The following is a 24,541-nucleotide window of genomic DNA, read 5'->3' as shown; positions in this document are numbered from 1 at the left end:
TAACTCCCGAACCGGGCTACCCCACCCAATTCGACCATGGTGAACACGCAGGACTTGACCCTGTGTCTCTACGACCTACGGTTGCTGAGATACAGCAACGTTTCAAAGTTCAAAGTTCAAAATGGCCGTAACTCTTAAACGCAAGGTCCTACCCACTTGGGACCAACATTTATGGAAAAAGCGCCGCCGAAAATGGTGGGGTAGGTCAAGGTCCCAGATTTAACATATTAACCATTCCATGGCAATAGTGACTAGTTTATTTGTTATTATATATTTGTAAATAGTTACCACAGTATTTAATATAATTACAACTTAACTTAACAGAAAAAGGAAAATACTCACGTATAAGTTAATTAAAACACTGGGTTTCTCCTCAGATGGATTTTGGACACACTAGCGACTTTCTTGAGCTCGGTACCGCCAACACTCATGCCATTATTGGCCCCTTTAAGGAACACTTTGAGTTCAAAGACTTCCTTCATGACCCAGAAGTCAAAGTGCCAGTCTTTAGCAGTTGCTATGACTGGGGCAAGGGACTTTTGAAGACCAGGGATATGACATCGACAGTCTCTTTATTGAGCTCGAGAGCTTGGAGTCCATAACGGACCGAATTTCATACATCAGACTGCTACATGTGAACCATGTCTCAATAAAGAAACATTTTCACATGCTCAAAAAACATGTGGCAATAGCTGGATCCAGCCAAGCCCAACGCCTTCAGTGGAACAATACATTCAGCCACTGTATTGCACAGACCTCTCTGTGGTACCACGGTACCACCAATCACGTACCAACATTGCAGGCATGGAGTTCACAGACCGCAACCAAGCTGTGGACTTCATAAACAAGGTCAGGGCTAGTTTTACAGTGGAGCTAAGGGATCTAAACCTGAAAGATGGGAGCAGGGACTCAGTCCAAAAGAACAGCTTGTCTAACCCATCCAATTTTAATGTGTTGGCCCAGGACCAAAAGTTCATCTTGGACAAGGCCATAGCGAAGGCAACACTGGACCTTAATTATGATTCTACATTCTCTGTGGTCCTGTAATTGACAATGTTTGGCCGAAAAAGCCCTGAGCAAGCAATCTGACATTAGGAAGCAGGTCGTCCGTCTCTTGCCTGTCTCCAAATCCATTCCTGGGTCTCCCAAGGAGCTCTCATTTATAAGGCTAGACAAGGACCAGACCCATAGAGATGCCTACAAGGAATACATTAAAGCCTGTGAAGCAGAGTTAGTGCCTGTGAGGCCATTCGAGGGCTTTACTAAGAAAAGAAGAAATCTGCTGAGACAGTGAGTTCCTGTCTGTTAATGTGTTGTTAGTGGGAGTTACTGTTACTGCTCGTGTGTGTTCTGCGTAAACAAAAAATAAAAAGAATACGAAAAAATCCCACAAAAACAAAGGAGTGAGTGTGATACAGTGTGTGTGTGTGCATAAGAATTAGATTAGTAGTAGTTTAGTTAGGTAGATTGTAATGTTACAATTGTAGAACTTTAGTAGTAAATTGTTCAGTTAGGTAGATTTTTAGATAAGTGACTTATTTAGGTTGTTCATTGTTCATTGTTCATAGCAAAAAATAAATAAAAACCCAAAAAGAAAGTAGTGTGTGTTACTAGAATTCGATTAGTAGTAGTTTAGTTAGGTAGATCGGCAGAGAAAGTAACTGTAAGTATTTTTAAGAATGTATGCTTTGTTTTTCATTGTTCATGTAAGGTAATTAGTTAGGTAGGATTGATGCTTTGATTAGCACACAGCAGCTCTGTGATTTCACTGTGTTACTATAGTTACTGAGTCTGTCAGACTTTATGTTATAATACGAGGGACAGTGTGATCGTTAACGCTCGTTAGCCATTAATTAGGTTGGAGCCTGGTGGTTGTTTTTCATGTTGCTTTTTGTGTAGTCCCTGTCTTGAACATGCTAACGTTACTTCAGCTAGCGCTAGCGCTCAGGTGTGTCTGTGTGCTGCTGTATGTAAATGTACCGGAGGTAAAGATAGAGCTACCGTGAGAGAGAAATAGTCAAACTGTGATCAAGCCTCCTTAGAAGCTAACAAAATACAGGGAGTAAGTTATGATGATTATTTTTCATGATGCTTCTTGTGTAACTTTATACTGACGTGCTAACGTTATCTCAGCTAGCGTTAGCTTTGTTGTTCCTCTGCTAGAGCTACAGTGAGAGAGAAGTAGTCAAACTGCAGGGATTCATTAGTTTAGTATTATCGTGTAACTTTGATTAGCACCGAGCAGCTAAGGTTGCTCACTAGGTTGTTTTGTGGAGTCAAACCGCGACCAATAAAAGTTTTCGGATCTGTTTATTTAGCGTTACTGAAGTACTGCTATTACTGACGATATAAGTGTAGGTCCAGTGTAACATCCTATACTCATATAATCTCCTATTGTATTATAAACACTGAGGCTCAAATGTCTGTTATTGCACCGGGAACTTATTACAACGTCAGTTACAGTCAGTAAATGTCCTGTGTGTGTATCTGCTGCCATTAGATAGCTTATTTTATAACATAGGACTACTGTGAGCCACAATGAGCTGTTGTACTGTATTATATTATACTGTATATTATATGCTGCTTTACAAGTAACACTGAATCTGCCATGTCCTACAGGTGACCTGATGAAGCTCAGGTGTTCCTGGACCCATCAGAGGACAGAGACAGCTGCAGCTTCAGGACAGTCTATTGTTAGGGATAAATATTTCAATAGCAATACAAGTGCTGTATTATATCAGAAAAAGTGAGTGTTTTTATATTACTTAACATAAGTGTTATGATGCGCTCCCTCACAGAATAATTGTTTGCACATTAAGTGCGTGGTTTGGTTACACATAGGTTGTTGTTGTTAAAGGCTGCACACACAGGGTATAACCGTCAGCATGCTCTTATTGTGAAGGGAGTTAACAGTCAGGAGAGGCAGCACAGGGTTCTTCCTCCCCAGGTTGCTGACCCCTTCCGATTAGAGACAGGAGCAGAGGACAGACATCGAGATGGGCCTATCAGGGGGGAGCTAAGTCTAAACCACGGCTCCTCCCCATCGACACTTCTAGACCAATAAGATAACAGCACATTCTCGTACAAAACTCTCTATACCTGTTAGTTCGGCACTTCTTTTTGGGACGTTGGCTGCAGCAACTCGCTCACTCTTAGAGTCAGTGAACTGTGGTTTTCAGAACAAAGAGAGTCCATGTACATGTTCTTTTAATTCCTCAATGCTCAAATACATTTTCTAAAACGGACTTCCGACTTGGAGTTCTCCTTACTTGCAAATCAACGAACGCGCTAACAATATCCAAAGGATGATGCATCAAGATGAACACTGACTGCAGAGCTCCATTACCAGCTCACACTTAATTATACTAGAAACCACCTTGATGGAGGACATGATGATGATGATGATTTACATAAAAGTTATAGCTTTGTTACTTACAACATGTGTAACTGGAATATGAATGAAACATAGTGTTTTCATTTTAAGAAGAGTTTTGGTCATTTTTAAGTTCAGTAATAAGTGTGGTTTTATATAAATAACATTAAGTTTATTATTTATTAAGTAATAATTAATCTTTCTTTATTATCAGGATATGTACCACAGTCCTTTAAAGTAGCTGTAATTAAACCCCTTCTTAAAAAGCCCACTCTTGACCCAGGGGTTTTAGCCAACTATAGACCGATTTCTAACCTCCCCTTCCTCTCTAAGATTCTGGAGGAAGTAGTCGCCAAAGAGTTCTGTGACTTTCTACATAACAATAGTTTATTTGAGGATTTTCAATCAGGATTTAGAGTTCATCACAGCACAGAGACAGCTCTGGTTAAAGTTAATAATGACCTTCTGATTGCTTCTGACAACTGCTTGTCTCTGTAGTTGTATTATTAGATCTTAGTGCTGCATTTGACACCATTGACCATAATATTCTTTTAGAGAGACTTGAGCATCAAATTGGCATTAAAGGAACCGCACTAAGCTGGTTTAAGTCATATTTATCAGATCGCTCGCAGTTTGTACATGTTAACGATGAATCTTCAATAAATACTACAGTTAGTCATGGAGTTCCACAAGGTTCTGTACTTGGACCAATACTATTTACTTTATATATGCTCCCTTTAGGCAACATTATTAGGAATCACTCCATTAACTTTCACTGTTATGCAGATGATACGCAGTTATATCTATCAATCAAACCCAATGAAATTAATCAATTATCTAAATTACAAACATGTCTTACGGACATAAAATCCTGGATGACCTGCAATTTTCTGATGTTAAACTCAGAAAAAAACGAAATTCTTGTTCTTGGCCCCAAAAACCTTAGAGACACATTGTCTAAAGATATAGTCACTCTAGATGGCATTAACTTGGCCTCTAGCACCACTGTCAGGAATCTTGGAGTTATCTTTGATCAGGATTTGTCATTTAACTCCCACATAAAGCAGACCTCTAGGACTGCCTTCTTTCATTTACGTAATATTACAAAAATTAGACACATCCTATCACAGACAGATGCAGAAAAACTAATCCATGCATTTGTTACTTCAAGGCTGGATTACTGCAACTCTTTATTATCAGGTTGCCCCAATAAGTCCATTAAAACGCTCCAATTAATTCAGAACGCTGTAGCACGAGTACTGACAGGAACTAGAAAAAGAGATCACATCTCTCCTGTACTAGCTTCTCTGCATTGGCTCCCTGTAAAATGTAGAATTGAATTTAAAATCCTCCTCCTTACCTATAAAGCTCTTCATGATCAGGCCCCATCATATCTTAAAGAGCTCATAGTACCCTATTACCCCACTAGAACACTACGTTCTCTGAATGCTGGGCTACTTGTGGTTCCTATAGTCTCTAAAAAGTAGAACAGGAGCCAGAGCCTTCAGTTACCAAGCTCCTCTCCTGTGGAACCAGCTTCCAGTTGTGGTTCGGGAGGCAGACACCCTAACCACATTCAAGAGTAGGCTTAAGACATTCCTCTTTGATAAAGCTTATAGTTAGGGCTGGATCAGGTGAGTCCTGAACCATCCCTTAGTTATGCTGCTATAGGCCTAGACTATCGGGGGGATTTCCCATGGTGCACTGAGCTCCTCCCTTCCTCTCTCTTTATGCACTCATTCATGTCCCATTAATGCATGTTACTAACTCCACTTCTTCCCCGGAGTTCTTGTGCTTTCTCGTCTCGCAGGTTCTCATGGATCCTGGTGGAGCCTCCTGCCATGGTCCTGCTTGACTGCCATTGCCAATACTGTTGTTGCTGTGCACCTGTCTGTCTGTCTGTTTGTCTCTCTCTCTCTCTCTCTGCCCCTCTCTCTCTCTCTCTCTCTCTCTCTCTCACCACAACTGGTCGAGACAGACGACCACCCACCTAGAGCCGGAGGATCTGTCCTAGGTTTCTGCCTTTTAACAGGCAGTTTTTCCTTGCCCTTGTCGCCAAGTGCTTGCTCATGGTGGTACTGTTGGGTCTCTGTAAATAATGTTATAAGGAGTTCGGTCTAGACCTGCTCTATTTGAAAAGTGTCCTGAGATAACTTCTGTTATGAATTGGCGCTATACAAATAAAATTGAATTGAATTGAATTGAATTGTATATAGCATGTAGCTTCAGAGATCTTTTCTGTCATACATATGCACATTTTGTCAGAATGCAAATATGTCCACTGGAATACCTGAATGTAAGAATACTAGTGATGAAATGTGTATTCACTAAAGGGCTGTGCTTAAGTATAAATTTGAGGTACTGGCACTTTTCTTTTTATGCTACTTTCTTCTTCTACTGCACTACATCTCAGAGGAAAATATTTTACTTTTTACTTCACTACAATTATTGGACAACTTCAACCTTTAATGCTTTAATTATACTTTACTGATTATACTGAAATAATATTTTACTTGTGATCAGAGTATTTTTACAGTGTAGTATCAGTATTTCTTACTTTGTAAATAGACATGCTTTTAAGTAAAGGATATGATACTTCTTCCACAACTTAAGAATACGCACAGTATATGAAATGCATACCACTCTGTGTTTTTGCCAAGGCCAGGGATGTTCTGTGTCCAGAATGCTATCCATGCACACCGCTTGCTCGTATGGAACGAGATTGTTGTACTCCAATATATAAGATATTATCTATTGTATGTATATCTTCTTGTATTGTCAAGTATCTATCATACATAAGCTTGTATATATATATATATATATATATATATATATATATATATGACACATGTTTACATTATTACTTTTCATTAATCATTTTATTGTTGTATTTTGTATGTAATTTTGCGCCTCATGTGAGCTGTTATGTCTGTTATTTATGATGTCTTATTTATTCTCCTGTACAGTACTTTGGTCAACTTTGGTTGTTTTAAAGTGCTTAACAAATAAAGTTAGATTGGATTGGATATGCACTGCATTCTCCCAACTGTAATCAGGTGAAACCTGCAGTCACAAGCACATGCACGTTCTTACTTACATCTGTCATGACCAACTGTCCTCCTGCCTTATCTGTGAAAACACAAGGCAAGCACACAAAGTTAAAGAAAGAATAAACTTGAGGCAGAAGCCAATTAAGAAGTTTTCCAATCCTCCCCCCACCACCACACTCTACCCACCCCACCCCCCACCACTCTGTTACATAGACAGAAATCCACAAAGTAACACCATAAAGTATGGTATAATAATGTTGAATCTGTATTATACAAGACAAAAGTTAAGTTTTCCTGGTTTTTACACCCGGTTGGGCTGGTTGGAGTTGACGGAGTTGTTTGGAGTTTGGCTGCCCTTTGCCTCACGGACCTGGCAACACTGACCGCAGGCACGATCGAGGCACCTGAAAAATTCTGGGGCGAGGCCAGGCACAGCACTGCACGTTTAACGTTGGGTTATCAAGGTAAGGTTATATCGTCGTTATTAAACCAAAAACTTATGCAAATTATCCCAAAGGTCATAAGCCTAGATTCTCTAGATTGCCAAGAAGTTTATTTTGCCATTTTGTGCAGGACAATAGGATTTTTTCTGCAAAGTCCACGAGGAGTCAGACTTATTATATGTTATATAGAAGTATTAAAACAATATATCAAGGCAAAAAACGATAAGAAAGCATCAATTAATGACGTTTATTGACTTACATAACATGTTTGGGTTTTTTTTTCTTAATTTTTTGCGTAGGCCTAAGCCACGGCACGCGACGTAGGGTTTTCGTATAGATAATGTATGGCGATTGGCGAATCGATGATTCCATGATTAAAAACCACATTGTCATCTAGCAGACAGGCTCTCAGTGATGTATATAATATGTCGCAGAATAATGCCTGTATCTTGAATTCTATTGTTTGACCCCTGATGGACTTTTGACTGCAGGCAGGACTTATGGACCTTAAGGCCTCCCTGCTAATTGACATGAAAGGAGCTGCCTTGGACTCCTGACTTTAGGGCACATTTTGGGGGCCTTCCTGGGGGGATTACCATTAAATTATTAAAAAACCTTAAAACCACAACAAGCTAGACAGCTTTATCATTCAAGCTAATCAGATAGCAATCAGCATCATTGTAGATTTAACTGTCACTTTTTTGTCATGGCAGAGTGTGGCCTTGTTCATCAGTTTGAGAAGTTTTGGAGTTTGAGACAAAAATGAGTAGACAAGGGGGTTATCTTGGAAGACTAGGCACCCACATTGAGATTTTCCACCTCATGAAGTGTTGTAACTACCTCAGAGTGATGAGGGACAATTGGAGCGTGTAGCTGGCATCGTATTGAACAAACGTTTCAACACAAGTGGACTTATTTATAGGAAATGGTCCAGTTTGAATGCCTGGAATGAATGCAACACTGTAAAGTTTATTATTGTGCCTTGCAAAGCAAGCACAATACTACTCTTCCCCATACTTACTTTTCTTATTATTCTTCCGTATGTTTTTCAAAAAAGGTGTCAAAACGTGCGGCTCGGTGAGGACATTAGTGCCATGACTTTTCTAAGCGTTTCACCAAACGGTTAACCAATAATTCGCCAAAAACCAGGCCAAAAAATGAATGGGTGTGTATTGCGAGAATCTTCAGAGTGCGTGACATCATCGCTAGAGTGTGAGGAGAGCGAAACATTTGTCGAAAAATAAATTTGTAAACTGCTCTCAAGGCCACAGATGTCACTCTACAGAAATAATTTATTGATAGAAAGATAGGTAAATCCGTTGGGGTCGCAGTGATACCACCGCTGAAGCTGTCAGACAAATAGTTTTGGCGGGAGACGCACTGATGCGCCAGCAACTCCCTCTCAAGGTCCCATCTAGTCCCATGTTAAATGCAGAGGAGAAATTTTTAAAGGAGCTCGTTGAACCTCTTCTTTCTCAATCTCCAGAGGTCACATTTTTTAACTTCAACCACTGAAACTCGGGACTCCTATGGTGAACAAGATGAGGATGCTGACGGTGTTTTCGGTTTTCATTTCGGTCGTTCCTGGCCCATATGGTTCAAGGGGATTCATTTTAAGATTTTCTGTGTCTCTCAGGTGTTAGAGACAGAGAGAGAGTGCGCAGCTGCCGTGGCCTGCCCTGGTTGCCAGGACAACCAAAGGTCTGCCTGGGACACCCACATGGTTAGCTACACAGGATGACAAGGTATTAATATGCTAGCGCTAGCTACCTGGCTAGCCAAAGAGAATTAGAAGGTATTAAAATACTAGCTCCTTAAATATGTTACCCTGCTATGAGCCGTAACTTAATTTACATTAGCACTCCTTCAGGTGCATAATACAATTAAACACATTAACCAAAGCTAGCGCGTAGCTAGCGCTTAGCTCGTAGCTAGCAATTAGCGCGTAGCTAGCGCTTAGCTCGTAGCTAGCAATTAGCGCGTAGCTAGCGCTTAGCTCGTAGCTAACAATTAGCGCGTAGCTATGGTTAATGTGCTTATGTGTGCTAGCTAAAGTGAATGAGTAGGTATTAAAATGCTAGCAGTAGCTAGCGTTAATGTTTTCCTCAGTGTTCACTGTATGCTAACAGGTAGGGGCTCTGCTGGACACTAAAGGTTTCAACAACCTACACTGCCTATGACTGCACATTAAGAATAGTTTTCTTTTTTAATTATATTTTACTCATCAATATAACTATTGTTATCAGTGTTATTGATACCATTTCTTCTTCTTATTGTTGTTGTTGTTATTATTATTATCATTATTACTACATACTTATTATTCCCATCATTGTGGTTATTACTTATTTAGTTACTTTAGCAATTTTAATTAAACCATGGCCCTTCCTGCATAAATCGCGGGACAATATTATGCCAAGCTCCATTTAAGAAATCTCATATATTAACAATTATTTGCGGTCACATAAAAGCACATAACTGTAGAAACAAAGGGAAAAAAAGTCATCATATCTCAACAATCTTCTTGTCAATTCGCCATCAATATAATCCATAAATACAAAATATTGGGCCGACTTTGTCGCATCAACTCATTACCAGGCTTGCTATTTCAGTGGGAGGAGATCATGGGAATAGATGGAATAAAACACGATTCATTATTAAAATACGGGGTGGTTGGTGGATAAAGTATACGCCGAATTAAACACAGGTGAGAATGCTGATTAACCGTGTATTATGTGTGTGCCATGGTGAAGGACAGAGGAGAGAGGATGCGATAAATAGAAAATATGGGTAAATATAGACGCACCCTCTCTGCTCTCTGACCTGCCTCTCTGTCCCCTCAACTCTTCCTTTCGTACGTCATCGCCGTAACAACAAGTTGCTCTCGCATTTCGTGACCTGATTTGACATTTAATAACTTTGATTGGAGGACAGTTATGGGACGAATGTTATTGGCTCCATTGAAAAACGTTCAAATAAATAATATGACATGAAATTACTAGTAGTGTCACTGAGTAGTGTCAATTTGTTTTCGTTCACAAAAACAATTTCCACAATATTTCCAATATTGCAAACTGTCAACATTTTGAACAGTCTTTTTTTTTCTCTCATATGAACACACACACAGATGTTGAAAGCTTGATCTGTCACACACCTAAGCGATGGTAGAGGTCACATACTGTAAACTACTCGGCAGTGTCAGTAATGTATGGGCCAGAGTGACGGGTCAGAGCAAGGCACAATCAAAATTTCTTTAGGAATTTTCTAGTTTAATAAATGTCATACAGAATGTGCAGGTGTAGTGTATTTAATAATTTACCATAAACATGTTGGATAAAAATAGATCTAGGAAAATCTACTTCCTATGTCATAAGAAGTAGAAAAAACATACACAACATAATTTCCAAGTTTAAATTCAATCAGTAATGTTCTTACCTTCCATGTTTCAATCTATTGTATAATGAATGCCTGTAGATGAAAACATGGACTTCCTCTGTCAACAGGAAGTGGGAGCTACAGAAGTAGGAGCTACAGAAGTAGGAGCTACAGAAGGAGCACTGGTGAGTAAGTGGTGAGTAAGTGTTAGCTCTGTAATTTATAGATTTTTCTCATTTTTATGCATTTTTTAACTTTTAAAAAGTCGTTTTTATTGCATTTTCTTTTAAAATGAAAATGTTATGAGATAGATGTAAATGTGGAATATCAATTTTATTTTCCAAATTTCAATCTACCTTCTACTTAATTCATAAAATCAAATAAAAAATAATAAAAGCTTGCAGCTTTGGTTTGAATTCTAATTCCTAGTTCAGCCAGATTCAGCATCCAAAGCACTAAAAAATCCTTTAAAAAGGTCCTTTTTATGCAGGTGTCAACAGGAAGTCAGGCGTGTCAACAGGAAGTCGGGCGTGTCAACAGCAAGTCACTCAGCAATGCCAGGCATGTTAATTTGTTTGCTGTACTTGTGTTTGCTTTCTAAAATTAATTTAGTCAGACAGAGGTTAAACTTTCTAAAATTGTTTATATCTAACTGACACATTGATAGATCATGCAATAGAAATGAGGATGCAGATGCCAAATGAAGGCCCCTCCATCCGACTTGAGATCCAACAACAACAACAACAACAACAACAACAAGGATCTCCCCAAGATGCACCATATAGGCATGTGCAGTTTCTACTTTAAATATATATAATTATTAGGGCTGGGACTTTATTGCGTTAATTACGATTAATTAATTACAGAAAAAATAAATAAATAACACAATTAATTTTAAATTTATTTTTGCATTCCAAACAGTGCGTAACGTTGCTCGTTGCGCGAGTTCCAGGTGTGTTGTGCCAATGTAGGTATCCCCGCCAGAAAGTGTTTCCCCTGGCCGCGGGAGCGTGCATTCATTCAGCGAAGGCGTAGGAACAGCGTTGCGCTTGCTTTCACCCAAGTAAATTAAAACTAATAACAATTGCATTGTTTAATTCAATGTTCTGGTGTTGTAATTATCTACGAGGTTTTGCAACATGGCCCACCCATCAAAATAAATGCTTTTATTATTTTGTACGTCGTACTACGTACTGAACGGGAAAACCATTTCCTCATGTGATTTGACATATAACACGCTGTAATTCAAGTCCTGGTATGAAATTTGTCGAACTAAATAAACGTCGATATCCAAAATCAAGATCACTGTGATTGTTTTCTGGCTTCAATTACGTCTATGAAATCTACTTCACTCGAAATGTATTATAATAGACAGATGAAGCCTGACCATCAAATAATTTATTTTATGTGAACTTCAGATACTACTCTATATCCTCTGTGATTATGAACAAGTTTCTTCTCTTCTAGCCAAAGATATGGGGCGAAACATATTATTTCAGACTGTTTACCTGTCTGCCAGATATTGTACCCCCCCCCAAAACATTTTTTTTTTTAAACTTCAAAGACAGCAGAGACACGCGGAGCCTGTGGTAGGGCATTCAGACCATCACGGACTACAAGCCCGCGCCCCAGATCTGCAACGACAACATCTCTCTGCTCAACAACCTCAACAGCTTCTTCGCACGGTTTGAAGCTACAAATAACACAAGCCCACAGAAAACTCCACCCCCTCCCCATGATCAGGCTCTGTGCCTGTCTGCTGCCAGTGTGAAGAGGTCACTCTCCACCATCAACCCCCCGCAAAGCAACAGGCCCAGACAACATCCCAGGCCGTGTGCTGAAGGACTGCTCAGAGGAGCTTAAGGACATCTTCACGGATATCTTTAACACTTCTCTGAGTCAAACTGCTGTCCCATCACATTTCAAGGCCACCATCATCATACCTGTACCAAAGAAACCTGTTCCATCCTGCTTCAATGACTATCGCCCTGTGGCACTGACCCCCATCATCATGAAGTATTTTGAACGGCTAGTCATGTCTCATATCAAGTCCATCCTCCCCCCCATCCTGGACCCCTTTCAGTTTGCATACCCAGCCAAACGTTCCACAGAGGATGCAATCTGCTCTGCTTTCCACCCAGCCCTCACCCACCTGGACACAACAGACTCACATGTGAGAATGCTTTTCATAGACTTTAGTTCAGCATTCAACACCATAATTCCACAACAACTCATCTATAAACTGCACCAGCTGGGGCTCAACACCTCCCTTTGCAACTGGCTGCTTGACTTCCTCAGTGAGAGGCCACAAACGGTACGAGTCGGCAACAACACCAAGAGCAGCATCACGCTCAGCACAGGGGCCCCCCCAAGGCTGTGTGCTCAGTCCCCTGCTCTTCACCCTGCTGACTCACGACTGCACACCAACCTACAGCACCAATCACATGGTGAAGTTTGCGATGACACAACTCTGGTGGATCTCATCACCAAGAACAACAAGACCCACTACAGGAAGGGGGTCAACCTTTTGACCACGTGGTGCAGAGACAACAACCTCCTGCTGAATGTCAGCAAAACCAAGGAGATTGTTGTTGACGTCCGGAGAGACCACACCGAACACCCACCACTGACCATCGATGGTGCTGCTGTGGAGAGAGTGAGCAGCACCAAATTCCTGGGGGTGCACATCAGCGAGGACCTCTCCTGGATCACCAACACTGCATCACTGGTGAAGAAAGCCCAACGGCCTCTACCTCTCCTTCGCAAGCTCAAGCGAGCAAAAGCTCCCCCCACCCATCATGTGCACATTCTACCGGGGCACCATTGAAAGTATCCTGTCCAGCTGTGTGGGGCGGGAGCTGCACTGAATACAGCAGGAAAGCACTGCAACGTATAGTCAACACAGCTGGTAGGATCATTGGTGCCCCACTCCCTTCCTTACAAGAAAGCTACCTCGATTGTGAGCGACGCCAGCCACCCTGCACACACACTGTTCAGCCTCCTGCCTTCTGGAAGAAGGGACAGGAGCCTCCGTGCCCGCTCCACGAGACTCACAAAAAGCTTCATCCACCAAGCTTTCAGGAAGCTAAATTCCATTTAAATTGAAAAATGTTGCTTCTCGTGTCAAATATTGATATGCGATTAATTTAAATTAATTAATTACAAAGCCTCTAATTAATTAGATTAATTTTTTTAATCGAGTCCCACCACTAATAATTATTTCAAATAGTATGATGCTGAATCAAGTGATGTTTGTACTATAATACAATAATGTGGTTTTGTTTTCCTTTTAGATTGGGAGTGCTATGTGGACGAGCATGGGACCTGTGGGATGTGCTCCTACTTCTTATAATAATGATTGTAATTATTTTGATGTACTTCATTCTCATTATTGTTCTCCATCAGTACAAGTACATTTAGCAAGTTTGGGGTCATTAAGATTTTTGTTTTGTTTGAGATGTTTATTTTGGTAATTATGTAAGTAAAAAATATTATTTATAAGATTTTGTTTTTCAATTTGGTTTCCTTTATTAAAACAGTTCAAACTGCAAAAAGTTTATTTTTATTCCCTGATTTTGTGTGCTGCAGAACAACTGTAAAATAAATGTTTTCATCACCCTTCCTGTACAGAGCCAAGGCACACACTGACAATAACAACAACAACAACTACAACAACACTAACAGACAGAACGATGATGTGGAAGAGCCAAGACGCCTGTGTGCTTGTCTGGGGTCTTATAATTATTAATCATGCAAATAAATGATCATGAAATTTGGGTGGGGTTATGTTTAGGGCTTAGGATCAAGGATAGGTTTAGGATTTGGAATTATGGTTATGTTTACGGCCTGGATAAGGGTGAAGGGTTAAGTTTAGGGCTTAAGATCTGGGTTGGGTTTAGGGTTACAAATCATCATAGCCAAATCCTAAGTGTGCTGGGGTGCAGATCCCATCAGGTGCCACCGGAGGGCAGGCGCTGCCCCTAACCTGGCAGCACAAGTGATGCCACACCACATATGACTCAACCTGTAGCGGGTTTCCACAGAGAGTTTCTAAGTGTGTTGGTGTGCAGGAGGATTCCTGATTACAAGTCTATTTGATAAGTTTTTAATTATATTTGTATATGTATATAAGAAATCATGTATCACTTCATCTCTTTGTTCATTTATTTTAATTAATCAACTGTATACAGATAGTCAAGTGAATTTTTGCTCTTTTCAAAGATTAATTGAGCAGGAAGGAAACGTTGGGGTCAAAGGTCAAGGTATGTATACATGTACATATTAAATTGTTTGTTTGTTTCTGACTTGATATATTCATTTTTCATTAATCAACCGTATCATTAGACAGACATGTCTATTTTCTTTTCTTTTCTGGCAGATTGAGATCATGTCGGCTCCCGCAAGTCTGTCTCCCCCACACCAGACCACAGATACTGTTATGGTTTGGTTTATTATGTCTTTGTTGTTGTGCTTCTCTTTTTGTTCTCTCTCTTCCCCCTCCCCTTTCTGTTCTCTTGCAGAGCTTGTGTGGGGCAGGGTGGTGTGGCTGGCTTCCTCCTGTTGGCACACCTGTTTTCACTCAGGCCATTCCCTCCACTTCATTAGCCCGGTCTCTTCTCCGGCTCTCTGCTGTTCTGCTACTTACCCACGTCTAGTTTTGCCTGTGCAAGTCTTCTGAAGACATCCTCCTGCCAGCCAGCTCCTTGCCTCACCTGCCCGTTTCAGTTCCGGTTTTGTTTTGGATAACTATTAAATATCTTCAGTTCCCACACACCAGAGACTGTGTCTTTGCTTTGGGGTCCAAGTCTCTAGAGAACCTAACAGATACCACAGCCTTCTTCACGTGGCCTCCAAGACTCTCGAAGTCATTGGCGAGATTCAGTGGCGCTCCCTCTGCTATTCGATACACCTGAAGGTGCACTGAGAGCACGGCATGCCCCGGATGGAAACAGTGTTACAGAGGCTCCTAAAGGAGATGAAGAGAGGTTTGCTCCTGAAGACCCTGACCTTCATCTCCTGTGTGGCCATCATCCAGAATGGAGATAAATGTGCTTGGGGGGCGTGTCGCAGGCGGGGTTGCAGCAGCTACAGATCCAGGGGGAATACAAGAAGAAGAAGAATCTCAGGATTTGGAGCCTGCATCCAACCGTCCCCTACAAGGTATGCATTGCCTGGCCTGTCCGTGTCATTTCATAGCACTTGTTTGTGATATGTTATTTGTGTTTTTATATGTTTATTTATTTTGTATTATTTTTGTTGTTTTTGTTTTTTTCCCAAGCACTCCACCATCCCATCCCTGTGACCACCACCGAGTGAGGAGAAGGAGGAGAAGGCCTAACTATAAGCTTTGTCAAAAAGGAAGGTCTTAAATCTACTCTTAAAGTTGAAGAGGGTGTCTGCCTCCCAGACTGAAACTGGAAGATGATTCGACCAAAGATGAGCTTGATAACTGAAGGCTTTTGCTCCTATTCTGTTTTTTAAGACTTAGTAAGTAATCCTGCATTCTGAGAGCGTAGTGCTCTAGTCAGATAATAGGGCACTATGATATTAATCCTTGATAATAATCGCATGAATGCTGGAGTCATACTTAAAAAACTCCCTGTTGTGTGAGACAAAGGTGTCATGACTGTATCCCATAGACCCATATTTGGCCAAACAGGTCTCAGTCATTCTCTAGCCAACTATGTATTTTTAAATAAATTAAGTGTCTCAAAGTTGGGTGTTTTTGCAATAAAATATGGGGAAGTTGTGTGGTCGTGGTGGAAGTAGCTTTAGAAATGACTAAGGGTCTAGAATCTGGTTTGGACATGTAATATAAGTGCTTCCTGACAAGTTCAGCTCATTTGGAGCTATATTGGCCTAAAACTGTTGGAAAAATTCAAATGTATTGCAGATGAAAAGACTGAGAGGCTTCAAATCACCACAGGACTAGAGTGCAGAATCACTGACAAAACTTTCAGCCTTCTAGCTTGAGAGGAAAAAAACTCTCCTCTGGCGGGGGAGTACATTTGGAGAAGTAGTTATCTCACAGTAGTGTTTTCTGTGTATATACATTTCATTATAATCACTATATACTGTCCTCACCATAGCCCTCCAAGGCAAACTGTGATTTGTGAATTTGGTCTATACAAGTTTGATTTGATTTATGCTATGTATATCATTGCTTTGGAAATTAAAGACCTTTCTTTATTGAAATACCTCACAGGAAGTGGATGGTGCTTTGTTTCAAGCAAAGCAGGCCCACTACGTGCAAAGGCTGAGAGAGTTGAGGGCAACAAACCCAATGCCACCAATGGTGTCCAGGCTGGACCTTGACCTTAAGGTCGGTGACAATTTATAATGTACACAGTGTGCCAAGTGCACTTGATTCTGTTCATGTGCTATAAGAGTACAGGTGTAAGTTCTACTGCACCTAGGTGAGGCACCCTTTCTCTGTGGCCTCTCCTGAGGTTTCTTCCATTTCTATTCCTTGTTAAGGGTTTTTATTTTGGGGGGGAAGATAGAGGTCACCCTCTATTTACAGATTGTACATGCCTCTGAGGCAATCTTTCAGTTTGAGCTATCCAAATAAAGTTTGAATGGAGGTCGACACCAGTGACTTGACTTACTTGTTGCAGTGGCCCAGGTTGGTGTATGACTCATAAGTTGCTAAAATGGTTCTCTTTGTTCTCTAGTTGGCCAACTGCATTGAAGAAGGCTGGGTATAAACCAACATCAGTCAAGAATATGCTCAGCAACGCAAAGACCTTCCCCTCCCACGTAGAGCTCTTTCACTGAAAAGAAAACCTCCTGACAGCCACCCGGATTGGCCAAAGACTGCATCAAGAGACTGCAGTCGGACTTTCTGGGGTAGGTGGTGGTTCATAGGCGGGGGGTCAAGAGGAAAAAGAGACATAAGTGAAGTAATAATTAGTTGAAGTTTTAAGGTAAATGCCTAATGGTTTGGGAAGAAAGCCTAGTAAATTTGGAAGCTGAAATTGGAAGGGTGATGGTTTTTCGAAGGAACACTACTAAATCTGGAAGCTGAAATTGGAAGTCTTAAAAGTCTTTTCATTAAACAATTCCCCAGTTTGCAATCAATAAAGTAAATCTTTCTATCTTTCAGGGAAGCTTATTTCATTGACAAAAAACAAAACAAACTGAAAAATCTTCCTATTAATGTCTGCTCAATGTTTGTCATGTGTATGACCAGGGAAACTGGTCAGTGCCTCGGAGGAGCAAACATTCATCATGGTGGCAACGATGAGGACCCCTGCTCTGCTGAGTAAGTATCCTCCTTATCCTTTGCTTTGTTACTGATGGGTTTTTCTTTTGGTGAAGGACAGATTGTAAAGCCCTCTGAGGCAAACTGTAATTTGCGAGTTTGCAATATGAAATTTGATTTCAGTCAAGCTAATGCACAACTTTAATTGTGGTCCCAAAACACCCATTAAGAGTCTCAAGAGCTTTAGGAAATCCCAAAGTATGACAAAGGTAGAAGAGGAGGCTCCTTTCTTGCTTTCGTGGGCCATACAAAAATGGACAGATTCCTCGTCCTTGCGACCATTCAAAGCGCTGTCCAACTCTAGTCAGCATTAACCCCATTCACACACATTCATGCATGTACTGATGGCTATGCCACCAGGAGCAATTGGGGTTGCTCAAGTATGCTTCGACGTGTCCACCATCTTTTCCAGTTGGTGGATGACCACTCTGCCTCCTGAGCCACAGCTGCCCCTAATGAAAGACTAATAATTTTTTTCTTTTCCAGAGCAAATGCAGGAAAAGGTACAATTGGTCACCGTAGAGCTCCTGCAGGGTTACCTTATCGTCACTGGACACTGGCCAGTGGTGTACTGCAGCCTGACAAAGAAAGAGGTCTGGGAGCGAGAAGAAAAGGAGGGCTTTTACATGGTGTGGGTGAGTTAAACATGATTACCTGTGGCAAGGAAATTTAGTTGACCACAACTAGACTTGGTTATGTCTTTGAAGATATTTCACCTCTCATACAACTTTTATCATCATCATATATGATCATCATCACCAAGTCAAGTTGCATTATTTTTTATGTGTATTTTAGATTGAGAGTAACAAGACCCAGGCCACATATGGGCACGCCCAGATGGTATTCATCAGAGTGCTCGATTGAGTCTACCCAAAAGTGCCTCTTGTTTTCCATAATATGGAGGGAAAAGAGCACTGGAAGCTGGGCCTTCTGCTGAATGCGGCGTGGAGCGACTCAGGACTCACCAGTACTGTGACATTCAACCAGATCCACTCCAGGGTGAGAAGTCAGGTGAGCGGCACCTTTCACCCTAACCCACCACCCTCCACCATCAATCAGGGTTAAGTGTTAGCATAACCTTACTCATGTCTAAGGACCATTACTAAATCCAGGAGCTGAAAGTGGAAGTGTAATGGTTTTTTAAGGGGAACCAAAAGTCTTTGGAAGACTTATAACCAAGTCCATTTGCATTCGATTGAATTTCCCTGTGGTTCCTTTGTGTCGGTCCATGCTGCCTTCAACACCAGGCCAAGCCTCCGGTGCACTTTTCCCTCATTGTTGGGAAATATCAAAGGTATTTTTGAATATGCACTCTAAAGGAGTCTGATGAATCTCCGGAGCCATCCATGCTCAGTAGAATTGAGCACCATCTGGGTGTGCTTTGTCTAAGTCTTATGACTCTCGATCTAAAAAATAGCTTAACAATAGCATAGCATAATTTGAGTGGTGTTGATGACGATCATAATAATAATAATAATAATAATAACTTGTATTTATATAGCGCCTTTCAAAATACCCACGGCGCTTTACATGAGAATTAGCAGGGGTTTGGGGTGGGGTTAAAGGAACAGATTAAGGGAGAGAGGGAAGGAAAGACTGAGTGACAGACTGAGCCAAGACTGATGGGAAAAGGCCATGGCAAAGAGGTGGGTTTTGAGGAATGATTGAAAGGTGTCCAGGGTTGGCTAGATAGGACTGAAACCATGTAAGGGCTGTACCGGTTATGCCAAGGTCATGGGATAGGGATTTGAGAAGGATTGTGTGGGAAACAGTGTCAAAAGCTGTGTAGAGGTTGAGGAGAATGAGGATACTGATTTTGCCAGAGTCTGCAGCGATGAGAAGGTCACTAGTTATTTTGATGAGGGCGATCTCTGTGCTGTGGTGTGCTCTGTAGGCTGTAGGCTAAATTATAATTCATTTGAAAGCCTTGTTCTTAGTCTTTCTCACCCAAACTGGAAAACACTGCAGCCAGTTCTATTTATTATAGTGTACCGCGCTCCTGGACCGTACTCTGATTTTAGATCTGAATTTTTGAGTTTCTATCAAGTTTAGTCCTTAAAACAGAAAGTAATTATTGTAGGTGATTTTAATATTCATGTGGATGTTCAATTCAATTCAATTTTATTTGTATAGCGCCAATTCATAACAGAAGTTATCTCAGGACACTTTTCAAATAGAGCAGGTCTAGACCGAACTCTTTAACATTAATTACAGAGACCCAACAGTACCACCATGAGCAAGCACTTGGCGACAAGGGCAAGGAAAAACTGCCTGTTAAAAGGCAGAAACCTAGGACAGATCCTCCGGCTCTAGGTGGGTGGTCGTCTGTCTCGACCAGTTGGGGTGAGAGAGAGAGAGAGAGAGAGAGAGAGAGAGAGAGAGAGAGACAGACAGACAGACAGACAGGTGCACAGCAACAACAGTATTGGCAATGGCAGTCAAGCAGGACCATGGCAGGAGGCTCCACCAGGATCCATGAGAACCTGCGAGACGAGAAAGCACAAGAACTCCGGGGAAGAAGTGGAGTTAGTAACATGCATGAAAGGGACATGAATGAGTGCAGAAAGAGAGAGGAAGAGAGTAGCTCAGTGCACCATGGGAAATCCCCCGATAGTCTAGGCCTATAGCAGCATAACTAAGGGATGGTTCAGGACTCACCTGATGTTGACAATGACAGCCTTAGTAATGCATTTATATCATTAATAGACTCAATTGGCTTCTGTCAGAGTGTAAATAAACCAACTCATTGTTTTAATCACACTCTTGACCTTGTTTTATCATATGGCATTGATATTGAACATTTAATAGTCTTCCCACATAATCCTTTCCTACCTATGACCATTATTTAATAACTTTTGAATTCATACTATTAGATTATAAGCCATTAGGCAAAACGTCCTACAGCAGATGTCTATCTGACAGTGCTGTAGCTAAATTTAAGGAGGGGATTCCTTCAGTGTTTAATTCAATGCCATGTCTGAATTTAACAGAGTCCTATAACGACTTTAGTCCCTCTGAAATTGATAATCTTGTCGATAGTGCTACAGGCTCACTACGATCAACATTAGACTCTATCGCTCCTATAAAAAGGAAATTATTAAAACATAGGAGACTAGCACCTTGGTATAACCACCAAACCCGCCAGTTAAAACAAATAGCTAGAAAATCTGAAAGGAAATGGCGCTCTTCCAAATGATCAGAATATCGCTCAAATTGGCAAGATAATCTTAAAATTTATAGAAAGGCCCTCCGTAATGCCAGAGGAGCCTATTACTCAGCACTAATAAGAAGAAGAAAATAAGAATAACCCTAGGTTCCTCTTCAGCACTGTAGCCAGGCTGACAGAGAGTCACAGCTCTATTGAGCCACATATCCCCATAAACTTAAGTAGCAATGACTTCATGAGCTTCTTCTATAATAAAATTATTACTATTAGAGAAAAAATTAATCACCAACTGCCATCAACAGTTACCAGTGGCTCTCCAAGTTCAGGGACTTCTGTCAATGTAAACTTAGATATATATTTAGACTGTTTTTCTGCTATCGATCTTCATCAGTTAACTTCAATCATTTCTTCATTGAAGCCATCAACCTGTCGATTAGACCCGATCCCAACTAGGCTGCTTAAAGAAGTTGTTCCCTTAATTGGCACTTCTTTACTGGATATGATTAATCTTTCTTTATTATCAGGATATGTACCACAGTCCTTTAAAGTAGCTGTAATTAAACCCCTTCTTAAAAAGTCCACTCTTGACCCAGGGGTTTTAGCCAACTAAAGACCGATTTCTAACCTCCCCCTCCTCTCTAAGATTCTGGAGAAAGTAGTCGCCAAAGAGTTGTGTGAATTTCTGCATAACAATAGTTTATTTGAGGATTTTCAGTCAGGATTTAGTGTTCATCATAGCACAGAGACAGCTCTGGTTAAAGTTAATAATGACCTTCTGACTGCTTCTGACAATGGACTTGTCTCTGTACTTGTATTATTAGATCTTAGTGCTGCATTTGACACCATTGACCATAATATTCTTTTAGAGAGACTTGAGCATCAAATTGGCATTAAAGGAACCGCACTAAGCTGGTTTAAGTCATATTTATCAGATCGCTCGCAGTTTGTACATGTTAACGATGAATCTTCAATAAATACTACAGTTAGTCATGGAGTTCCACAAGGTTCTGTACTTGGACCAATACTATTTACTTTATATATGCTCCCTTTAGGCAACATTATTAGGAATCACTCCATTAACTTTCACTGTTATGCAGATGATACGCAGTTATATCTATCGATCAAGCCCAATGAAATTAATCAATTATCTAAATTACAAACATGTCTTAAGGACATAAAATCCTGGATGACCTGCAATTTTCTGATGTTAAACTCAGAAAAAAACGAAATTCTTGTTCTTGGCCCCAAAAACCTTAGAGACTCACTGTCTAAAGATATAGTTACTCTAGATGGCATTAACCACCCACCTAGAGCCGGAGGATCTGTCCTAGGTTTCTGCCTTTTAACAGGCAGTTTTTCCTTGCCCTTGTCGCCAGGTGCTTGCTCATGGTGGTACTGTTGGGTCTCTGTAATTAATGTTAAAGAGTTCGGTCTAGACCTGCTCTATTTGAAAAGTGTCCTGAGATAACTTCTATTATGAATTGGCGCTATACAAATAAAATTGAATTAAATTGAATTGAATTGAATTGCAGGGGTTCGTAGAGCTCATGGTCAGACAGATGTTGGTGAAGCTGGGCAGCCACTGCTTTATCCAGAACCTTGATGAGGAAAGGCAGGTTGGAGATCGGCTGGAAGTTGCTGAGATCATCAGGGTCCAGACCAGGCTTCTTTAAGATGGGAGTGATGGAAGCAGTTTTGAAACTGGGGGAAACAACACCAGATGCTAGGATGGAGTTTATTATGTCAGTGATGAAAGGGCAGAGGGCAGGGAGGTAGGCCTTGGAGTTGGCATGGGGTCCAGCAAACATGTCGAAGCTTTGGCCTTTGATATCAGACCCGAAACTTGTCATCATATATGATGATGACGATGAAACTTGTATCAGAATCAAAGACTTATAACCAAGTCCAGTTGCATTTAATTGATTTCCTTGAGATAACTATGAACTGGATGATGGAGAATATTCACAGACTTGCTTTTGGAAGGAACATTACTAAATATTTAAGCTGTAATTGAAAGCATAATGGTTCTGGAAGTGGAAGTGTCATGTCAGATCCACCCCAGGTGGCTTTTTAATGCTAAAAAATGAAACAAACATAACATTTTGAAGACTAATGTTCACCCTCTGTTTGTCATCTGTATGTGACAGTGAATTTATAAACCATTTCCTCCTTCCAAGGCACGGAGACAGCTGTCCAAGGATGAGTTTGGTCAGGTTGTGGCTGCCATGTGCCATGACATGGCGATGGCAGAAAAATATGACTGTGCTCTTCCGTTCATTAAGGAGGCCATGGAGGTTTGCAGCCTGAGGATGAAAGCCCTCATGGAGGAAACGGTGGACCCGCATCCTGCCTCCACCTCAGACTCTGGGGGTGAGGAACCAATGTATGCTGACAGCATGTACTCTGTGTCTGAGCTCTCTGAAGGAGAGAAGGAGTTAATGAAGATGAGAAGGCGGCTTTTCGGAGCAGCAGGGAGGGAAGAAAAGCAAAGGAAAGAAGGACAAGGGTCAGAAAGATGAGGAGACGTGCCCAAGCCTTTGAATCAGACACCGACCCTGAGTGCCTGATGATCATGACGGATGCAGCGGAAAAGCAGGGATCAGAAATGGAAACATTTTACTGAATAGAAGAGGAGGGGCAGCGTGCACACGGACCAAGGGAGGGGAAATTGTCTAGGTTCCCATCCAATTGAGGATTTGTAGTTAAGCATTGCTGAGTGGAGTGATATATTTTATATCTGTATATATTGTACTTATGTATATTTTAAATCTGTAGATATTTTATATCTGTATACATTATCAATTATTTTATATCTGTATATATTTATTTATTTTATATATTTTGTTGTGCCTGTGCTGCAGGGGCTGTAAGATATGTGGAACTGGGACATTAACACATGCTGCCTCACCTCCTGGAGGTGAAAGGTCAAACTATATAGAAACTTAGTAATCATGTCATCAGAACTTCTCATCTTCTCTGCAGGTTAGAGGTTGTCAGTTGGGAGCAAAAACCTACAGAAAATAGTAACAATATGATGCCTGGAAATGTGGACTACAGTCAGACAACTGAAATTACAGTTAAATGAAACGGCTGCAAAGAGTTTTTGTAAGAAAAGTTTTCATTTCCATCAAATTGTAGGAGCAGTGACAGTACAAAAGGTCTTGCATTGTATAAATAGAAAAATAGATTAAGATTATGATAAAATTTTAAAAAATCTAATAAAACGCTTGTCGCTCACAGTATTTTAGCAAACAACTGTGTTCAAACATGTCCTTGTTCCCACAGGTCACAAACATAATGACCGATAAATTATGAGTCCACCATGTTGCTGTTAAGTGATGGGCTGGAGTCAGCTTTGTTATGACAAACTAAGGCACTAATGCCAGACCCATCAGCCACACACTGACTGTAATTGTCAGCCTGTGTTTGACGTTTTGAAATTGATTCAGTCTCTCGGCTTCTGTGTAGTTCTGGATGGTTTGGTGATGTGTCCTCGGTCTTTCTTGTAGATGGGAATACACATGAGTTTTGCCTTCTCCTGGATGATGTTGGTCACTTAGAGCAGTATCATCACTTGACTTAACACAGCAGAGGGTGGACGCTGCGGTGAGAAAAAGAGAGAAAGTTTACAACACAGAAGAAGAAGACTACTGATTTTGCCTAATCTGAGGCTGGACTGTCACACACAGAGGAGTCATTAACCACAACAAAACATGTATAACACATCTATTGTTTGTGCTGGGATGTAAGAGCACCACTTCTTTCCCTCTTTCACTATGATGGACATTACATGGAACACAGAGGGGAGATCTCAGTGTTAGCCTGAAATAAAATTAGTTATAAAAATCCTGTCTTGAGGCTACTGTCCATGTG

The 24,541-nt window shown here is 40.9% G+C and overlaps 2 long non-coding RNA genes across 6 annotated transcripts; both read left to right on the top strand.

Moving 5' to 3' along the window:
- Nucleotides 1-8,433: 8,433 nt before the first annotated feature.
- Nucleotides 8,434-10,799, top strand: LOC127360517 (uncharacterized). The gene is made up of 3 exons (XR_007883775.1): nucleotides 8,434-8,611; nucleotides 10,367-10,434; nucleotides 10,729-10,799. It is a non-coding gene; the product is annotated as an uncharacterized LOC127360517 (long non-coding RNA).
- Nucleotides 10,800-13,534: 2,735 nt separating this feature from the next.
- On the top strand, nucleotides 13,535-23,905 carry LOC127360515 (uncharacterized). Of its 5 annotated transcripts, none has more exons than XR_007883770.1 (9): nucleotides 13,535-14,500; nucleotides 14,617-15,398; nucleotides 15,517-15,725; nucleotides 16,444-16,560; nucleotides 16,913-17,087; nucleotides 17,431-17,502; nucleotides 17,989-18,137; nucleotides 18,298-18,513; nucleotides 22,846-22,940. It is a non-coding gene; the product is annotated as an uncharacterized LOC127360515 (long non-coding RNA). The 5 variants fall into 5 exon arrangements; XR_007883772.1 differs by having other exon boundaries at nucleotides 13,543-13,598; nucleotides 13,869-15,398; XR_007883771.1 differs by lacking the exon at nucleotides 22,846-22,940 and adding an exon at nucleotides 22,954-23,905 and having other exon boundaries at nucleotides 13,535-15,398.
- The last annotated feature ends 636 nt before the right edge of the window (nucleotides 23,906-24,541 follow it).

This window comes from Dicentrarchus labrax, unplaced genomic scaffold, assembly GCF_905237075.1.
Source record: "Dicentrarchus labrax unplaced genomic scaffold, dlabrax2021, whole genome shotgun sequence".
Classification (NCBI taxonomy): domain Eukaryota; kingdom Metazoa; phylum Chordata; class Actinopteri; family Moronidae; genus Dicentrarchus; species Dicentrarchus labrax.
Note: the sequence above shows the minus strand (reverse complement) of the source record. Positions and strands in the feature narration are given on the sequence as shown.